This window comes from Mytilus californianus, unplaced genomic scaffold (genome assembly GCF_021869535.1).
Source record: "Mytilus californianus isolate M0D057914Y unplaced genomic scaffold, xbMytCali1.0.p SCAF_6, whole genome shotgun sequence".
NCBI classification, from domain to species: Eukaryota; Metazoa; Mollusca; class Bivalvia; order Mytilida; family Mytilidae; genus Mytilus; species Mytilus californianus.
In genome coordinates, this window is record NW_026262712.1 from 1,664,900 (window position 1) to 1,684,716 (window position 19,817).

Consider the following 19,817-nt stretch of genomic DNA (forward strand, 5'->3'; position numbering starts at 1 on the left):
CAATCCCAGCCTTCCCTTTGTGGTATTGTACCTTGCAGTACAATTTCAGAGAGATCCATACACTTGAACACAAGTTATTGTCTGGAAACTAGAAAAATGCTTATTTTTGGCACCTTTTTGGCCCCTAATTCCTAAAATTTTGAGGCAATTACCCCCAAAATCAATTACAGCCTTCCCTTTGTGATATGAAACCTTGTGGTACAATGTCAGAGAGATCCATACACTTACACACAAGTTATTGTCTGGAAGTTACAAAAATGCTTATTTTTGGCCCCTTTTTGGCCCCTAATTCCTTAACTGTTGGTACCATAACCCCCAAAATCAATCCCAACCTTCCTTTCGTGGTATTGAACCTTATGGTGAAATTTCATGGAGATCCATTCACTTTAACTAAAGTTAGAGTGCGAAAACCAATGTGTCTTCGGACGACGCCAGACGACGCCGACATCGACGCCAACGTCATACCAATATACGACCAAAAAATTTTTAATTTTTGCTGTCGTATAAAAACTGCATTTTACCCCCATGTTCTATTTATAGCCATGGCGGCCATCTTGGTTGATGGGCGGGGTCATCGTACACATTTTTTAAACTAGATACACTAAGGATGATTTAGGCAAAGTTTGGTTTTATTTGGCCCAGTAGTTTCAGAGAAGATTCTTGTAAAAGTTAAGGGACGACGACGACGGACAACAACGACCGAAGCCAAGTGATGAGAAAAGCTCACTTGGCCCTTTCGGATTGTCTGATGAGTCTGCAAATTTAAGGGCAGATAGATCTTGACCTGATGAACATTTTTACCCCTTGTCAGATTTGCTCTAAATGCTTTAGTTTCAGAGATACATGTATATGCCAAAAACTGCATTTTACCCCTATGTTTCAGTCTGCGACGTTAAGCGGTAGCCCGAAGCCCCTGACTAGTAAAAATCTCATCGGACTTGTGCAGAAGCACTGGTGATTGCCCGACCGGTCTAGTGAACATCTGAAATCGTTTGCGAAATTGTAGCCGTTATTTTATTGAATCTATGAGAACAAGTTATAAATTTGTCGCCGACATTGTTTTCATCCGTTAACTGGTATCTCTATTCAATTATATACGGTTGATCACCCTTCTAATAAAAGGAAACCAGTCGTCAACGCGATATAACTAATGACCAACGAAATCGAGAACGAGGCTCAACCACGTGCTTGCAATAAACACAATCTATAAATACCGCTCAATGTAAACAAACAATCAAGCAATACACCAGTTTCACATTTAACTGCGCATGTCTAATCTAATTAGCCAAACTATGAAATCACGCGATAATTTCCGAGGGTTCATCAACTGGGGGCTAACGGTTATAAGCAGTGACCATGCAGACTTGGGAAAAAAAATCATCTGATTAAATGTTTGCGTTTACATATCAAAATATAATAAAATGCTTCGCTGGGCGCAGCTTGATACGACCGCAGAGGTCGAACCCTGAACAGTTGGGGCAAGTATGGACACAACATTCAAGCTTGATACAGCTCTGAATTTGGATTGTGATTAAATATTTGACACAGCATAGGTTTCTGACACAGAAAGAATGTGGTCTAAGAACTTCAATTTTTTTAATTTACCTATTATGGTCCAATGTCCAAAATCAAAATACATGATTAGATTCAGCATATCAAAGAACCCCATATATTCAATTTTTGTTGAAATCAAACAAAGTTTAATTTTGGACCCCAACTTGGACAAACTTGAAAACTGGTCCCATAATCAAAAATCTAAACACATGTTTAGATTCAGCATATCAAAGTACCCCAAGAATTCAATTTTTGTTAAAATCAAACAAAGTTTAATTTTGGACCCTTTGGACCTTAATGTAGACCAATTTAAAAAACGGGACCCAAAATTAAAAATCTAAAAACACGGTTAGATTTGGCATATCAAAGAACCCCAATAATTCAATTTTTGATGAAATCAAACAAAGTTTAATTTTAGACCCTTTTGACCTCAATATGAACCAATTTGATAGCAGGCCCACAAAATAAAAAATCTAAATACATGGTAAGATTCAGCATATCAAAGAACCCCATATATTCAATTTTTGTTGAAATCAAACAAAGTTTAATTTTGGACCCCAATTTGGACCAACTTGAAAACTGGGCCAAAAATCTAAAATCTAAATACATGTTTAGATTCAGCATATCAAAGAACCCCATATATTCAATTTTTGTTGAAATCAAACAAAGTTTAATTTTGGACCCCAACTTGGACCATCTTGAAAACTGGTCCCATAATCAAAAATCTAAACACATGTTTAGATTCAGCATATCAAAGAACCCCAAAAATTCAATTTTTGTTAAAATCAAACTAAGTTTAATTTTGGACCCTTTGGACCTTAATGTAGACCAATTTAAAAAACGGGACCCAAAATTAAAAATCTAAATACATGGTTAGATTTGGCATATCAAAGAACCCCAATAATTCAATTTTTGATGAAATCAAACAAAGTTTAATTTTGGACCCTTTTGACCTCAATATGAACCAATTTGATAGCGGGCCCACAAATAAAAAATCTAAATACATGGTAAGATTCAGCATATCAAAGAACCCCATATATTCAATTTTTGTTGAAATCAAACAAAGTTTAATTTTGGACCCCAATTTGGACCAACTTGAAAACTGGGCCAAAAATCTAAAATCTAAATACATGTTTAGATTCAGCATATCAAAGAACCCCATATATTCAATTTTTGTTAAAATCAAACAAAGTTTAATTTTGGACCCCAACTTGGACCAACTTGAAAACTGGGCCCATAATCAAAAATCTAAACACATGTTTAGATTCAGCATATCAAAGAACCCCAAGAATTCAATTTTTGTTAAAATCAAACTAAGTTTAATTTTGGACCCTTTGGACCTTAATGTAGACCAATTTAAAAACGGGACCCAAAATTAAAAATCTAAATACACGGTTAGATTTGGCATATCAAAGAACCCCAATAATTTAATTTTTGATGAAATCAAACAAAGTTTAATTTTGGACCCTTTTGACCTCAATATGAACCAATTTGATAGCGGGTCCACAAATAAAAAATCTAAATACATGGTTAGATTCAGCATATCAAAGAACCCCAAGAATTCAATTTTTGATGAAATCAAACAAAGTTTAATTTTGGACCCTTTTGACCTCAATGTGGACAAAGTTGATAACGGGGCCCAAAAATCAAAAATCTAAATACATGGTTAGATTCAGCATATCAAAGAACCCCATATATTCAATTTTTGTTGAAATCAAACAAAGTTTAATTTTGGACCCCGATTTGGACCAACTTGAAAACTGGGCCCATAATCAAAAATCTAAATACATGTTTAGATTCAGCATATCAAAGTACCCTAAAAATTCAATTTTTGTTAAAATCAAACTAAGTTTAATTTTGGACCCCGATTTGGACCAACTTGAAAACTGGGCCCAAAATCCAAAAACTTAATACACGGTTAGATTCAGCATATTAAAGAACCCCAAGAATTCAAGAATAAAACCCAATTGAAATTGATCAAGAAATAAGCAATTTATACGAAGTATCTTCTTTTGCACAATACTGTGCAATTGAATATTTCTTGCTATTGTGCAATACTGTACAATTGACAATTTCTTGTTATTGCGCAATATTGTGCTATTGGATATTTCTTGCTATTGCGCAATACTGTGCAATTGAAGATTTCTTGCTATTGCGCAATACTGTGCAATTGAAGATTTCTTGCAATTGTGCAATACTGTGCAATTGAAAATTTCTTGCTATTGCACAATACTTATTATATAATAATTTACACATCCTGTTTGGTGTGTATCTCCTACCATATCATTATTATTTGCTTTTAAATATTAATCAGAAATAACCAACTTAAAATGGAAAATTTTAAAAGAAAAAAAAAAGGAAAAAAAGAAAAAAAAAATCCCCCCCCCCAAATTTTTTGAACCCCCTTATGATTCATCACCCCCAAACTCAATCCCAGCCTTCCCTTTGTGGTATGGTACCTTGCAGTACAATTTCAGAGAGATCCATACACTTGAACACAAGTTATTGTCTGGAAACTAGAAAAATGGTTATTTTTGGCCCCTTTTTGGCCCCCAATTCCTAAACGTTTCGGACAATTACCCCCAAACTCAATTCCAGCTTTCTCTTTGTGATATGGAACCTTGTAGTACAATTTTAGAAATATCCAAACACTTACACACAAGTTATTGTCATGAAACTAGAAAAATGCTTGTTTTTTGCCCCTTTTTTGGCCCCTAATTCCTAAAATTTTGAGGCAATTACCCCCAAAATCAATTACAGCCTTCCCTTTGTGATATGGAACCTTGTGGTACAATGTCAGAGAGATCCATACACTTACACACAAGTTATTGTCTGGAAGTTACAAAAATGCTTATTTTTGGCCCCTTTTTGGCCCCTAATTCCTTAACTGTTGGTACCATAACCCCCAAAATCAATCCCCACCTTCCTTTCATGGTATTGAACCTTATGGTAAAATTTCATGGAGATCCATTCACTTAAACTAAAGTTAGAGTGCGAAAACCAATGCGTCTTCGGACGACGCCGGACGACGCCAGACGACGACGACGACGACGACGACGACGACGACGACGACGCCAACGTCATACCAATATACGACCAAAAAATTTTCAATTTTTGCGGTCGTATAAAAATTATATTGACGAGACAACTTTATTAACAATGACACATTTAAAGATTTTAAAACGGACTACTGCTGTGTTATTGGTTGCGGTAATATACGATCTGATATGCCCCCTGGCTTTAATTGTACCTTTAATTGTCACAAATTCACGCTGAGGTCGTTCACTTAACGGGAAGAATAAATTAGATAAATAAGCGGGGCTCACTTCATGTACATAGTATTAGGTCATAAATTAAGAAGTCAATTAACACCTTAGCCATGTGGAATCCTCGTTTTACCTTGTACAATCTCACCAGGTGACAATTGATAATAAAATGCTCCGCAGGGCGCAGCTTGATACGACCGCAGAGGTCGAACCCTGAACAGTTGGGGCAAGTATGGACACAACATTCAAGCTTAATACAGCTTTGCATTTGGATTGTGATTAAATATTTGACACAGCATAGGTTTCTGACACAGAATGAATGTGGTCTAAGAACTTAAAAATTTTAAATTGGATATTCACCTATTATGGTCCAATATCCAAAATCTAAATACATGGTTAGATTCAGCATATCAAAGAACCCCAAGAATTCAATTTTTGATGAAATCAAACAAAGTTTAATTTTGGACCCTTTCGACCTCAATGTGGACAAAGTTAATAAAGGGGCCCAAAAGTCAAAAATCTAAATACATGGTTAGATTCAGCATATCAAAGAACCCCATATATTCAATTTTTATTGAAATCAAACAAAGTTTAATTTTGGACCCCGATTTGGACCAACTTGAAAACTGGGCCCATAATCAAAAATCTAAATACATCTTTAGATTCAGTATATCAAAGAACCCTACGAATTCAATTTTTGTTAAAATCAAACTAAGTTTAATTTTGGACCCTTTGGACCTTAATGTAGACTTATTTGAAAACGGAACCAAGAATTAAGAATCTAAATACACAGTTAGATTCGGCATATCAAAGAACCCCAATAATTCAATTTTTGATGAAATCAAACAAAGTTTAATTTTGGACCCTTTGGACCTCAATGTGGACCAATTTAAAAACTTGGCCCAAAATCCAAAAACTAAATACACAGTTAGATTCAGCATATTAAAGAACCCCAAGAATTCAAGAATAAAACCCCATTGAAATTGATCAAGAAATAAGCAATTTATACGAAGTATCTTCATTTGCACAATACAGTGCAATTAAATATTTCTTGCTATTGCGCAATACTGTACAATTGACAATTTCTTGCTATTGCGCAATATTGTGCTATTGGATATTTCTTGCTATTGCGCAATACTGTGCAATTGAAGATTTTCTTGCTATTGCGCAATACTGTGCAATTGAAGATTACTTGCTATTGTGTAATTCTGTGCAATTGAAGATTTTCTTGCTATTGCGCAATACTGTGCAATTGAAGATTACTTGCTATTGTGCAATTCTGTGCAATTGAAAATTTCTTGCTATTGCACAATACTTATTATATAATAATTTACACATCCTGTTTGGTGTGTATCTCCTACCGTATCATTATTATTTGCTTTTAAATAAAAATCAGAAATAACCAACTTAAAATGGAAAATTTTAAAAGAAAATATAGGAAAAAAAGAAAAAAAAGGAAAAAAAAAAAATCCCCCCCTCCCCAAATTTTTTGAACCCCCTTATGATTCATCACACCCAAACTCAATCCCAGCCTTCCCTTTGTGGTATGGTACCTTGCAGTACAATTTCAGAGAGATCCATACACTTACACACAAGTTATTGTCTGGAAACTAGAAAAATGTGTTTTTTGGCCCCTTTTTGGCCCCAAATTCCTAAAATATTGAGGCAATTACCCCCATCATCAATCCCAGCCTTCCCTTTGTGGTATGGTACCTTGCAGTACAATTTCAGAGAGATCCATACACTTGAACACAAGTAATTGTCTGGAAACTAGAAAAATGCTTATTTTTGGCCCCTTTTTGGCCCCCAATTCCTAAATGTTTCGGCAATTACCCCCAAACTCAATTCCAGCTTTCCTTTTGTGATATGGAACCTTGTAGTACAATTTCAGAAAGATCCATACACTTACACACAAGTTATTGTCATGAAACTAGAAAAATGCTTATTTTTTGCCCCTTTTTTGGCCCCTAATTCCTAAAATTTTGAAGCAATTACCCCCAAAATCAATCCCAGCATTCCTTTTGTGATATGGAACCTTGTGGTACAATGTCAGAGAGATCCATACACTAACACACAAGTTATGTCTGGAAGTTACAAAAATGCTTATTTTTGGCCCCTTTTGGCCCCTAATTCCTTTACTGTTGGTACCATAACCCCCAAAATCAATCCCAACCTTCCTTTTGTGGTATTGAACCTTGTGGTAAAATTTCATAGAGATCCATTTACTTAAACTAAAGTTAGAGTGCGAAAACCAATGTGTCTTCGGACGACGCCGGACAACGACGACGCCAACGTCATACCAATATACGACCACAAAAAATGTTTTGCGGTCGTATAAAAACGTACCCTTATCTATACAGTTACTGATAAAGGGCGACTATTTGATTGATTTATTCAACTTTTGTACACAATTATTTCCTACATCCTGCAGATTATTCTTTTCCATCCTGCCTGGTCATACTTATTTATTTTTAACTCCTACTAGAATAATAATTTTCTAAACCCCCCCCCCTAAAATTAAATGGTCATCCCCTTATACAGAATGTTAACCCTAGTACGTAATTTATACTTATTCATCATGGCCAGTACGGACCTTAATGCCACTGGCCATGATAAATTAATAATTTAGGAGGGGGTCATTCAGCAATTTGATCTCTTTTTATGGCAAAGCGACTGACTGCCTTATAATGGATTTTTCTAAGGCCTTTGATAAAGTAAGTCATAGCCTACTTACACACAAACTGGATCAATATGGCATAAGAGGGAAAACCAATAGGTGGATCAAAAACTTCCTCGCCGACAGGAAACAAGTCGTAGTTGTAGAAGGGGAAAAATCTGATACAATCAACGTCGATTCGGGCGTCCCACATATGTACAAGGATCAGTTCTTGGACCCAGTTTGTTCCTTTTCTACATAAATGACATGCCAGAAGGAATCCGATCAAGGGTAAGACTCTTTGCTGATGATACAATCATATATCTCACAATATCATCGGACACAGACAGCGACCACCTTCAGGAAGATCTGAATAAATTGGCAATTTGGGAAAACAAATGGAAAATGGCATTTCACCCAGATAAATGTAATGTTCTTACCATAACAAGAAAACGTAAGCCTATTATAAAAGAATATGTACTGCATGACCACACCCTCGAATCTCTAAATTCTGCAAAGTACCTTGGCTGCACCATCAGCTCCGACTTAAAATGGAATGAACACATTAAAAACATATGTGTCAAGGCAAACAAGACCATAGGCTTCCTCAAACGTAACTTGAACATCAATAACAACACAATAAAAGAAACTGCATACAAGTCACTTGTAAGACCGACTCTAGAATATGCATGTACAGTCTGGGATCCTTATCAACAAAACAACAAAAACCGACTGGAAATGGTACAGAGGAGAGCAGCCAGATATGTCACTAACAGATATCATAACACATCATCTGTTAGTGACATGCTTAACAAACTAGAATGGAAAACCCTCGAAGACCGTAGGAGAACATCAAGGCTTACAATGATGTATAAACTTGCCAACGGGATGGTGAAAGTTGACACCAGTAATACTCTCATTCCACCAGATAGGCTATCCAGAAACATCAACACAAATGGATATCAAGTACCATCTTGTAGGACCGAAGTGCGGAAGGAATCTTTTTACTCAAGGACGATACGAGACTGGAATGCCCTACCACAAACTGCCACCAACACAGGTAGTCTTGAATGCTTCAAGACTTACCTGCATGAGATGAACTAGACCAAGCCAAGATGTTTTTAAATTCACTGTATATATGATGTATAGCACAAATTCAAATCAATTCAATACTTATTTTTTTGTCTAAATTTTAAATGTGCATCCAAAAAGTGGCAAAATAATCAACTTATTGATGGTGGCCGCGTATTGGTAGAAGTAGAAGTAGAAAGCGTGGTAAATATAGTATATTCAATTAATTTTAATGGCATGAAAAATGATAAAAGTTGAAAATATGTAGAAAATTTCTCTGGTTGCTGGGACTGAACCTCTGCATAGACGAAGTCGATCATGAACATAGCTTAGATATTAAAATGGTATTGAATGCATTGTATTATAGTCTGATGTTTGAAATTAAAGATAAACCTGTATTTCTGATACGTATTTTAAAACTGCTTTTATATCTCTCTTCATTATCATGGCCGTTTAGAATATCACTGACGCAGAAATATTTGAAACAAATGTACATTCAAATAAGAGGATGTGGTATGAGTGCCAAAGAGACAACTCTCAATCCAAGTCACAATGTATAAGAAGTTAACAATTATAGGTCACAGTACGGTCTTCAACACGGAGCCGAGGCCCTGTACATGTCTACTACATGTCAATTTTTCTGTTGGTATTCTGAAAGCATTTTATAAGAGCTATATCTTCCCACATTTTATTTTGATATTCTATCATTCATTTTACCTTCAAATATTCATATGATGATACCTTAAAATTTTTTCTCTGTATAGTCCATACAAAATGTTTCATATTTTTACAGCCTGTAGCTTAAGAACAAAACTCGGTGACCTATCATTGTGTTTTTCGTATTTTTAGCATATCACAATATATACTACATCTTTGACAAAGGATATAAGGACAAATTCTAACAATTTTGGTTTACACTTCCATACTACTATAAGTGGAAATTTCGATTATTTAGTAATGCCGGTAACTTGTCCTTGTACCCATAAAATTTCACGTAAAAGTCACCATAATATATAGTAAACTGTTTTTTTTTAAAGAAAATTAAAAGTTCGAGTCTTTGATACTAAACCTATATGTAGGCCGTAACCCCTTTACATGCATGTCACAAGCCGAAGATGCAACAAAATATTTCAGAAAAACTGCGAATTGATACTGGAACAGAACTGAAATTAAATGTATTTTCTTATTATCAAATACTTTTCTCTTTTCAAAAAAAATCAAACTGATATACTGCAATGTACATAGCGCAGTAGGCAAAAGAAAGCAATTACAAGATTAATACTTTTTTAAAAACCATTTTACTTATCATATTAAAACACAACTGGTAGCAACAAGATGACTTATTTTCAGGTTTGAATTGTTTTGTGTCGGGATCTTTTAGAGCTTACTATTCGGTATGGATTTTTTCATTGTCGAGGGCTGTATGGTGATATATAGTTGCTTTCATTTGTCATTTGGGTCTGGTGGATAGTTGTCTCGTTTGCAATCATACCACATCTTTTTATTTTAAATTGGTTAATCAAATAAACGATTATTAATATCTTAAACTTAAATAATCTCAAGCATACACCATGAGAGAGATGAGTATTATTAGTTGATTTATTATTGTGTTGCTAAATATCAGAGTCAATTTGATGTAGCCCCCTGTCACGTATGATATCGTCAATTATCGCGGGATTTAAACTCAAACGCGCTTAGGATTTCGAGATCAGCGTTGATAAGTCGCTTATGTGAAACTGGTCTATTCGATCTCATTCGATACTGAAATGGAAACCGGGGTCTATCCCAGGTAAAACATTGAAAAGTTGAAAATTCCAACATGAATAACCGGAAAAGTTTCGAGTTGCAAAAACCTATGCAGAAAACGATCTAGGCATTTTATTATTTTTTTAAAAACAAAATTTAAATTAACGAAAGTGACAATAAAGAGGGTATTGATAGGTTTTTTTTGAGAATAGAGAATAATGGGCAATAAAAATATTTGTTTACAGAAAAAATTGCCTTAAAAAATAAAGAATTGAGAAAAATGAGGTTTTAAAATAGCATAACAAAATAAATAATAAAGAAATGAAGGCCCCTTCCACATCCAAAAGAAGTGCTAGACTTGACTGACTTACTTTTCCCCCTAAAAAGTAACAATCCCTTAATTGAGTAATAATTTACTAGGGCTTATTTTACTTTCGACCTGGAGAAAAAACAAATTTTTATGATAAGCTCTATTCACTTTCAAATACAAAAATGTAACCTCAGAATGCAGGATTTTACATCTAATCTTCCAAAATTTTCTTGGGGGGGCATGCCCCCAAACCCTCCTAGGAGGTTCGGATCACGACACAAAATTTTTCAGGTCTAGTATACATCAATTCGGGCTAGGTTTTTTTTTAATCAACTAGCCCTATGGGCTAGTGCTGGGAAAAGTTTTTGGCACAGACTGATGTTTTATTTATAGCCATGGTGGCCATCTTGGTTAATGGGTGGGGTCATCGTATACATTTTTTAAACTAGATACCCTAAGGATGATTTAAGCCAATTTTGGTTTTATTTGGCCCAGTAGTTTCAGAGGAGAATATTTTTGTAAAAGTTAACGGACGATGACAGACGACAGACGCCAAGTGATGAGAAAAGCTCACTTGGCCCTTTTGGGCCAGGTGAGCTAAAAACTGCATTTTACCTCCATGTTCTATTTATACCATGGTGGCCATCTTGGTTGATGGGTGGGGTCATCGTACACATTTTTAAACTAGATACCCTAAGGATGATTGAAGCAAAGTTTGGTTTTATTTGGCCCAGTAGTTTCAGAGGAGAACATTTTTGTAAAAGTTAACGGACAATGACGGACGACAGACGCCAAGTGATGAGAAAAGCTCACTTGGCCCTTTTGGGCCAGGTGAGCTAAAAACTGCATTTAACCCCTATGTTGTAATTCTAGCAACAGCGGCCATGTTTGTTGATAGATCAAAACTTCAGATACAATTTATAAACTAGATATATACCCTAAGGAACATTCAGTTAAAGTTTGAAGGTATTTTGCCCAGTAGTTTCAGAGGACAGTCTTTCCGAAGGTCTGTTGCACCGATGGACATCACCGGTAAAAAACTGGCAGGGCTTGAAAAAATTCTGGAATCGCCGGACATGAAGTCTGGAAAAAATCCATTGTTAGAATTTTTAGTTGACTTCTGGTATACCGGCAAAGTCAAAATAAAATAGATTAGATGTCATGAGCTTCCTTTGATTTTATGAGGGTGCTGCACCGGGAAAAGCTAAAAGAAAAGCCGAAGATAGTGCTGAAACAAAGAGATCCAGATCAAAGCTGTACGAAGAAAAGAGGCAGCGCGTGTTTTGTGTTTATTGGTTAAAAAATTGAAGCTGGCTGAAGTACGATGATGAAAAACTAGAGGCTCTCAAGAGCCTGTGTCGCTCACCTGTATTTACTGATGCTTTGGAAATCATGTAAAATAAGGTTAAAATCATAATTAAAAGTATTAGATATTAAATATCATAATGATATCTAAGATAATAACAAATAAAATGCTTCGCTGGGGCGCAGCTTGATACGACCGCAGAGGTCGAACCCTGAACAGTTGGGGCAAGTATGGACACAACATTCAAGCTTGATACAGCTCTGAATTTGGATTGTAATTAAATATTTGACACAGCATAGGTTTCTGACACAGAAAGAATGTGGTCTAAGAACTTGATTTTTTTAATTACCTATTATGGTCCAATGTCTACAATCAAAATACATGGTTAGATTCAGCATATCAAAGAACCCCATATATTCAATTTTTGTTAAAATCAAAAAAAGTTTAATTTTGGACCCCAACTTGGACAAACTTGAAAACTGGGCCCATAATCAAAAATCTAAACACATGTTTAGATTCAGCATATCAAAGAACCCCAAGAATTCAATTTTTGCTAAAATCAAACTAAGTTTAATTTTGGACCCTTTGGACCTTAATGTAGACCAATTTAAAAAAGGTGACTTAAAATTAAAAATCTAAATACACGGTTAGATTTGGAATATCAAAGAACCCCAATAATTCAATTTTTGATGAAATCAAACAAAGTTTAATTTTGGACCCGTTTGACCGCATGTATGAACCAATTTGATAGCGGGGCCCACAAATAAAAAATCTAAATTCATGGTTAGATTCAGCATATCAAAAAACCCCATATATTCAATTTTTGTTGAAATCAAAAAAAGTTTAAATTTGGACCCCAACTCGGACCAACTTGAAAACTGGGCCCATAATCAAAAATCTAAACACATGTTTAGATTCAGCATATCAAAGAACCCCAAGAATTCAAATTTTGTTAAAATCAAACTAAGTTTAATTTTGGACCCTTTGGACCTCAATGAAGACCAATTTAAAAAACAGGACCCAAATTAAAAATCTAAAAACACGGTTAGATTTGGCATATCAAAGAACCCCAATAATTCAATTTTTGATGAAATCAAACAAAGTTTAATTTTGGACCCTTTTGACCTCAATATGAACCAATTTGATAGCGGGGCCCACAAATAAAAAATCTAAATACATGGTTAGATTCAGCATATCAAAGAACCTCATATATTCAATTTTTGTTGAAATCAAACAAAATTTAATTTTGGACCCCAATTTGGACCAACTTGAAAACTGGGCCCATAATCAAAAATCTAAATACATGTTTAGATTCAGTATATCAAAGAACCCCATATAATCAATTTTTGTTGAAATCAAACAAAGTTTAAATATTGGACCCTATCTTGGACCAACTGAAATCTGGGCCCAGAATCAAAAATCTAAACACATGTTTAGATTCAGCATATCAAAGAACCCCAAGAATTCAAATTTTGTTAAAATCAAACTAAGTTTAATTTTAGACCCTTTGGACCTTAATGTAGACCAATTTAAAAAACAGGACCCAAAATTAAAAATCTAAATACACGGTTAGATTTGGAATATCAAAGAACCCCAATAATTCAATTTTAGATGAAATAAAACAAAGTTTAATTTTGGACCCTTTTGACCTCAATATGAACCAATTTGATAACGGGGTCCACAAATAAAAAATCTAAATACATGGTTAGATTCAGCATATCAAAGAACCCCATATATTCAATTTTTGTTGAAATCAAACAAAGTTTAATTTTGGACCCCAATTTGGACCAACTTGAAAACTGGGCCAAAAATCAAAAATCTAATAAATGTTTAGATTCAGCATATCAAAGAACCTCATCTATTCAATTTTTGCTAAAATCAAACAAAGTTTAAATTTTGGACCCTTTGGACCTTAATGTAGACCAATTTGAAAACTGGACCCAAAATTAAAAATCTAAATACACTGTTAGATTCGGCATAACAAATAAATAAATGTGATCAAAGATTTTACAAATCTAATGCGCCATACTGTGCAATTAAAGATTACTTCTTGAAATTTTTCAATATTTGAAATTTGAAAAATAAATAATATTTGAAGAATAATTCTTTTTAATTTCTGAAATCTGAAATGAGAAAAAATTGACCCCCCACAATTTCTTTTTATCCCCCCCCCTCCTTTTTTCCCCAAAAAAATTCTTTCCCTCAAGATATGGTCATAATCTCAATTCAAATTTCCAATGGAGTTGGCAACCATAATTACCCATTTAAATTTACCATAGTGCTAACTTAACCTATTTTATAATAGAATTAAAAATATAGTGTCATATCTTTCATATGGATTTTTTTGTAAAAAAAAAAGATGCAACATTTGCAGATATTTTTACTGGTCTTCCTTAATAAATATGCATTTCTTACAACATAATTTAAAAGCAGTGTAAGGGAAGTAACCAAAACGTTGTATTTGGATTACCTCCCTTACACTGTTTTAAATTATCTTTATTGTTCATTAACCATTACTTTATACATAATTTAAAAACAGTGTAAGGGAGATAATTTCAATGATGTATTTGATTTATCTCCCTTACACTGCTTTAAATTATGTTTTGTACTAAAGTATTTGTCCATTAACCAGGACAACCTTGTTTTTTCCCCTTTTTTGCCCCTAATTCATAAACGGTTTGAGCCATAACCCCCCCAAAGCAAATCCTAACCATCCCTTTGTGGTATGGAAACTTGTAGTATAATTGCAGAGAGATCCATACACCGTTCCACAGGTATTGTCTGGAAACTAAAAAATGCTTATTTTTGGCCCCTTTTTGGCCCCCAATTCCTTAACTGTTGGTACCATAACCCCCAAAATCAATCCCAACCTTCCTTTTGTGGTATTTAACCGTATGGTCAAATTTCAAAAAGATCCATTCACTTAAACTAAAGTTAGAGTGCCAAAACCAATGTGTCATCGGACGACGATGCCAGACAACGACGACGACGCCAACATCATACCAATATACGACCACAAAATTTTTTTGCGGTCATATAAAAACTGCAAAAATTTTGTAAAATTACTAACTCAGGGGCAGCAACCCAACAACGGGTTGACAGATTCGTCTGAAAATTTCAGGGCAGATAAATCTAAATCTGATGAACATTCTTGCCACCTGTCAGATTCGCTCTAAATGCTTTAGTTTCAGAGATATAAACCCAAAACTGCATTTTACCCCTATGTTCTATTTCTAACCAAGTCGGCCATGATGGTTGGAAGGCGGGGTCATCGGACAAATTTTTTAAACTAGATACCCTAATAATGATTATGGCCAAGTATGGTTAAATTTGTCTCAGTAGTTTCAGAGAAGAAGATTTTTGTAAAAGATTACAAAAATTTACAAAAAATTGTTAAAAATTGACTATTAAGGGCAATAACTCCTAAAGGGGTCGACTGACAATTTTGGTCATGACAACTTATTTGAAGTTCTTACTTTGCTAAACATTATTGCTGTTTACAGTTTATCTCTATCTATAATAATATTCAAGATAAAAACTGCAAAATTTCCTTAAATTTACCAATTCAGGGGCAGCAATCTAACAACAGGTTGTCAGATTTGTCTGAAAATTTCAGGGCAGATAAATCTAAATCTGATGAACATTTTTGCCACCTGTCAGATTTACTCTAAATGCTTTGGTTTCAGAGATATAAGCCAAAATCTACATTTTGGCCCTATATTCTATTTTTAGCCATGGCGGCCATCTTGGTTGGTTAGCGGGGTCATCGGACACATTTTTTTAAACTAGATACCCTAATGATGATTGTGGCCAAGTTTGGTTAAATTTGGCCCAGTGGTTTCAGAGGAGAAGATTTTTGTAAAAAGCTAACGACGACGGACGACGACGGACGACAGACGCCAAGTGATGAGAAAAGCTCACTTGGCCCTATTGGCCAGGTGAGCTAAAAAGTGATGACATTTATTATTGTCAGGAATTGACTGATAATGGCAGCAACATAAGAGGACAAGGAACATTTATCCAAGGAAGTACGAATTTAAAGAAGTCTGCTGTAGATGACCATGAAACCAGCAAAGGTCACCTCAAAGCTGTTGATATAAATTATATAAAAATAAGCGATAGATATAGAATAACTATTAAAAATAAATAAACATACGTTAAATTAGAAACAAAATTTCAAATCCATGTCAACACTTACTGTAGATTGTAACAGTCAGGTCACTAAATGTTATGTCTGCTTTTACTAGACTTATAATATATGCAACACTGTTAAGTCTACTTTTAGGAGATATTATTACAAAATTGTCTGATGCCATGTGTCTGCTTTTACGAGACACTGTAGTTCACAGATGGCCAATTTAAACTCAAAGGATTTATTTGTATATTGTTTACTTAAACTGGTGCAAAAACTGTATCTACATGTAAGTGATCATATTACTGTTTCAGGTAAGCTGATAGGTATAGCAAGTGATGGAATATTATATATTTGTTATATTTTTGCAAAAAATGTTCGGTCTGGTAAAAGTTCATTTGGTCCTGAAAAAAGTTGGTCATTACCTGACCAGTTGTCCTGAAAAAACTGAAAAACCTTTGGAAAGACTGAGAGGAGAAGATTCTTGAAATAGTTTACGACGACGACAAACGACGACAGACGACGGACGCCAAGTGATGGCATAGCCATAAGCTCACATAACCCTGCTCACATGGCCCTTTAAACCAGGTGAGCTAAAAATATGACAAACATCAGCGCCGCCTGGTGTCTAAAAACTCTTCAACTGTTCAATTTTAACAATTAACTTTCAAATTTTGTTTTGAAGAATATACTTTTACCTTGAAGAAAAGAAAATTACTCAGTGAAATGTTCAATTGAAAATTTCTTCTCAGTCCTTGTTCAGAACATTTCGCATTAATGCAAAGAAGAAGAGATATGAAACCCGGAAATATGTCCATCGACCTGTTGCTGCATGCGTTCAAAATGTAAAAAATATTTTTAAATAAGCTAAAATGAGTGTGTCATTTCTTCACATGAGTCAGATATAACAGAAATATTTAAAACTTACCCTTTAAAACCATTGACATGACGTCTTCTTGGTTAAAAAGAATTGTTTGTAGTTTGTCGACAGCAATCAAATGAATCTAATTCCGAGAGCAGGAAATTTGACAAAACGAGACGCTGAATAACGGGATAGGGACAAGTCGGACCAGGAAAACTCGGACCAGTTTTAAAGAAACTCGAAAGACAAATCGGACCAGTTTGAAACACTGATTGGGCCCATTTAAGGGCAAATCTAAACATTTACAAAGACAACTCTAATCAATGTGAAACACTGATTGGGCCCATTTAAGAACGCTTCTGAGTGGTTGATTCGGGGGAAAAGTAGAGGACGTACGACCCCCCGGTTTGATCGCCAAAAAAATAAATAAATAATTTTTCACGATGTATATAAATTTTTAGTCTAAAAACGTCCAATCATGTTTTTATCTAATTGTCTGAAAAACTGTTCCGAGTTGTCTTTAAATGATTTTCAATGTTTTATACTTAGTGTAAACATATTTTATTAATTAAATTCAAGTTAAATATGGAAACATGGAAAAAAGGCAAATGCGCATTAGGGGTACACACTTTCTTACCCATTGTTTTGGCTGTTCCTTATGGGATAGACTCTGCTTTAATATATAGATATTTGATTGTACTAAAACGGGGTAGTATCGAACTTCTGGGGTAAGCATTCTTAAAGGCCGAAACATTAAAAAAGACAAATTCTATAAAATACGTATTGGGGGGTATCCACTTTTCAACTCGTTGTTTCGGCCGTTCGTAATAACAAAGGATTTTATAGACTCTGTTTTAACGAATAGCTATTTGATAGTACTACAATGGTATAGTATCGAATTTCTGGGATGAGCATTTTTAAAGGCCGAAATATTTTGCCAGAAACATCGAAAAAAGCCAAATTCTAAAAAAAGAAAGCATTGGGGATCCCATCTTTCTAACCTATTGTCTCGGCCGTTCTTAGTGGCAAGACATTGAGTAATAAGTTATTGGTTGGTACTACAATGGGATTGTAAAGAATTTCTGGGGTAAGCATTCTATTCGTCCGAAACATTGAAAAAAGCCACATTTTGAAAAATACGCATTGGGGGTTCCCACTTTCGCACTCATTGCCTTGGCAGTTCTGAAGAGGTAGGGATTATAGACTCTACTTTAATGAATAGCTATTGGATAGTACTAAAACAGGATAGTAATAAATTTTTAGGGTAAGCATTCTTTAAGGCCGAAAAATTTCGTCCGAAACATTAAAAAAGTCAAATTCTATGAAATATGCAATTAGGGTACCCACTTTCCAACTAATTTTCTCGTTAGTTCTTTATGGCTAGGGATTATAGACTGCCTTAACGAATAGCTATTGGATAGTACTAAAATGGGATATATTGAATTTCTGTGGTAAGTATTCTAAAAGGTCAAAATATTTCGTCCGAAACATTGAAAAAGCCAAATTCTATAAAATTACGCATTTGGGGTACCCACTTTCCAACTCATTGTCGTTCTTTATGGTAAGTGATTATTACCATGCTTGAAAAATAGCTATTAGATTGTACTACAACGTTATTGTAAAGTATTTCTGAGGTAAGAATGTTTAAAGGCCGAAAAATTTCGTCCGAAACATTGAAAAAAGACGGATTGAGAGTACCCACTTTTCAACTCATTGTTTCAGCAGTTCTTTATGGCTAGGGATTATAGATTCTGGTTCATGAATGGCTTTTGGATAGCACTAAAATGGGATAGTAAAGAATTTCTTTGGTTAGCATTCTTACAGGCCAAAAACATTGAAAAAGTAAAATTCTATAAAATACGTATTGGGGGTACACACTTTTCAATTCATGCTCTTTCTATGTACCGTTAATGTAAGGGTGCACTCTTAAAAGTCAGCTCTGGTAAGTTTATAGCTTGACATATATATATATATATATATATTGTATACATTTGTCTTTCGTCGAAGACTGTATGTTGCCCTTTAGATCTTATTCATTCTTTAACTAAATGTGTTATAAAAGTTTATCAATTCAACACTATAATAAGAGCTTTGGATATTGTTTTCTAGAAACACACACTTTGGTTTTGCTATCAATTATAGAGTAAAACTTAACTACAATATGTATTGTTATACAGTTATAAACATTATATAAATAACACATATCTGAGAGGGTGATAGAGCAGATTGTTACCCCGAGAAAACATTGTCAACTGAGGTAAAACTTAACTACAATATGTATTGTTATACAGTTAAAAACACTATATAAATAACACATAGCTGAGAGGGTGATAGAGCAGATTGTTACCCCGAGAAAACATTGTAAACTGAGGTAAAACTTAACTACAATATGTATTGCTATACAGTTATAAACACTATATAAATAACACATAGCTGAGAGGGTGATAGAGCAGATTGTTACCCCGAGAAAACATTGTAAACTGAGGCGAAGCCAAGGTTGACAATGTCTTTTCGAGGGGTAACAATCTGCTCTATCACCCTCTCAGATATGTGTTATTTAATTTATTATACTGAATGTTCTGTTATTACTGTCTATTAAATTTCAAATTCAAAGTATTAACCTATGACGTCTTGCACATAACAACCATCCGTATTTAATAAAGCTCACACTTGATCAAGCGTCTCCGTGAAGGGTAATATAGGGTATTTACCATAGGATAGAGTAAATTGTCTCCCTCGTATTAACCAATCAAAATCTGGTATTTTGAAATGAAGTATAATAATTACAGTTCTTCATCCTGTCGATACTTATATCTAGGCATTCGGTCCCTGGTGGAGAGTTGTCTCATAGACAATTATACCACATCTTCTTATTCTTATTGCACAAGGTCATGTTTTTTCTAGACTTTTTATG

The 19,817-nt window shown here is 34.5% G+C and overlaps 1 protein-coding gene across 7 annotated transcripts in view; it reads right to left on the reverse strand.

Moving 5' to 3' along the window:
- LOC127705231 (uncharacterized) overlaps nucleotides 1-17,095 on the reverse strand; it is a 180,571-nt gene extending 163,476 nt beyond the window's left edge. For all 7 annotated transcript variants that reach the window (XM_052209554.1, XM_052209556.1, XM_052209552.1 and 4 more), the window contains exon 1: nucleotides 16,970-17,095. The gene's annotated coding sequence lies outside the window, so the exon portion shown is untranslated. The remainder of the gene's footprint in view (nucleotides 1-16,969) is intronic.
- Between the last annotated feature and the right edge of the window lie 2,722 nt (nucleotides 17,096-19,817).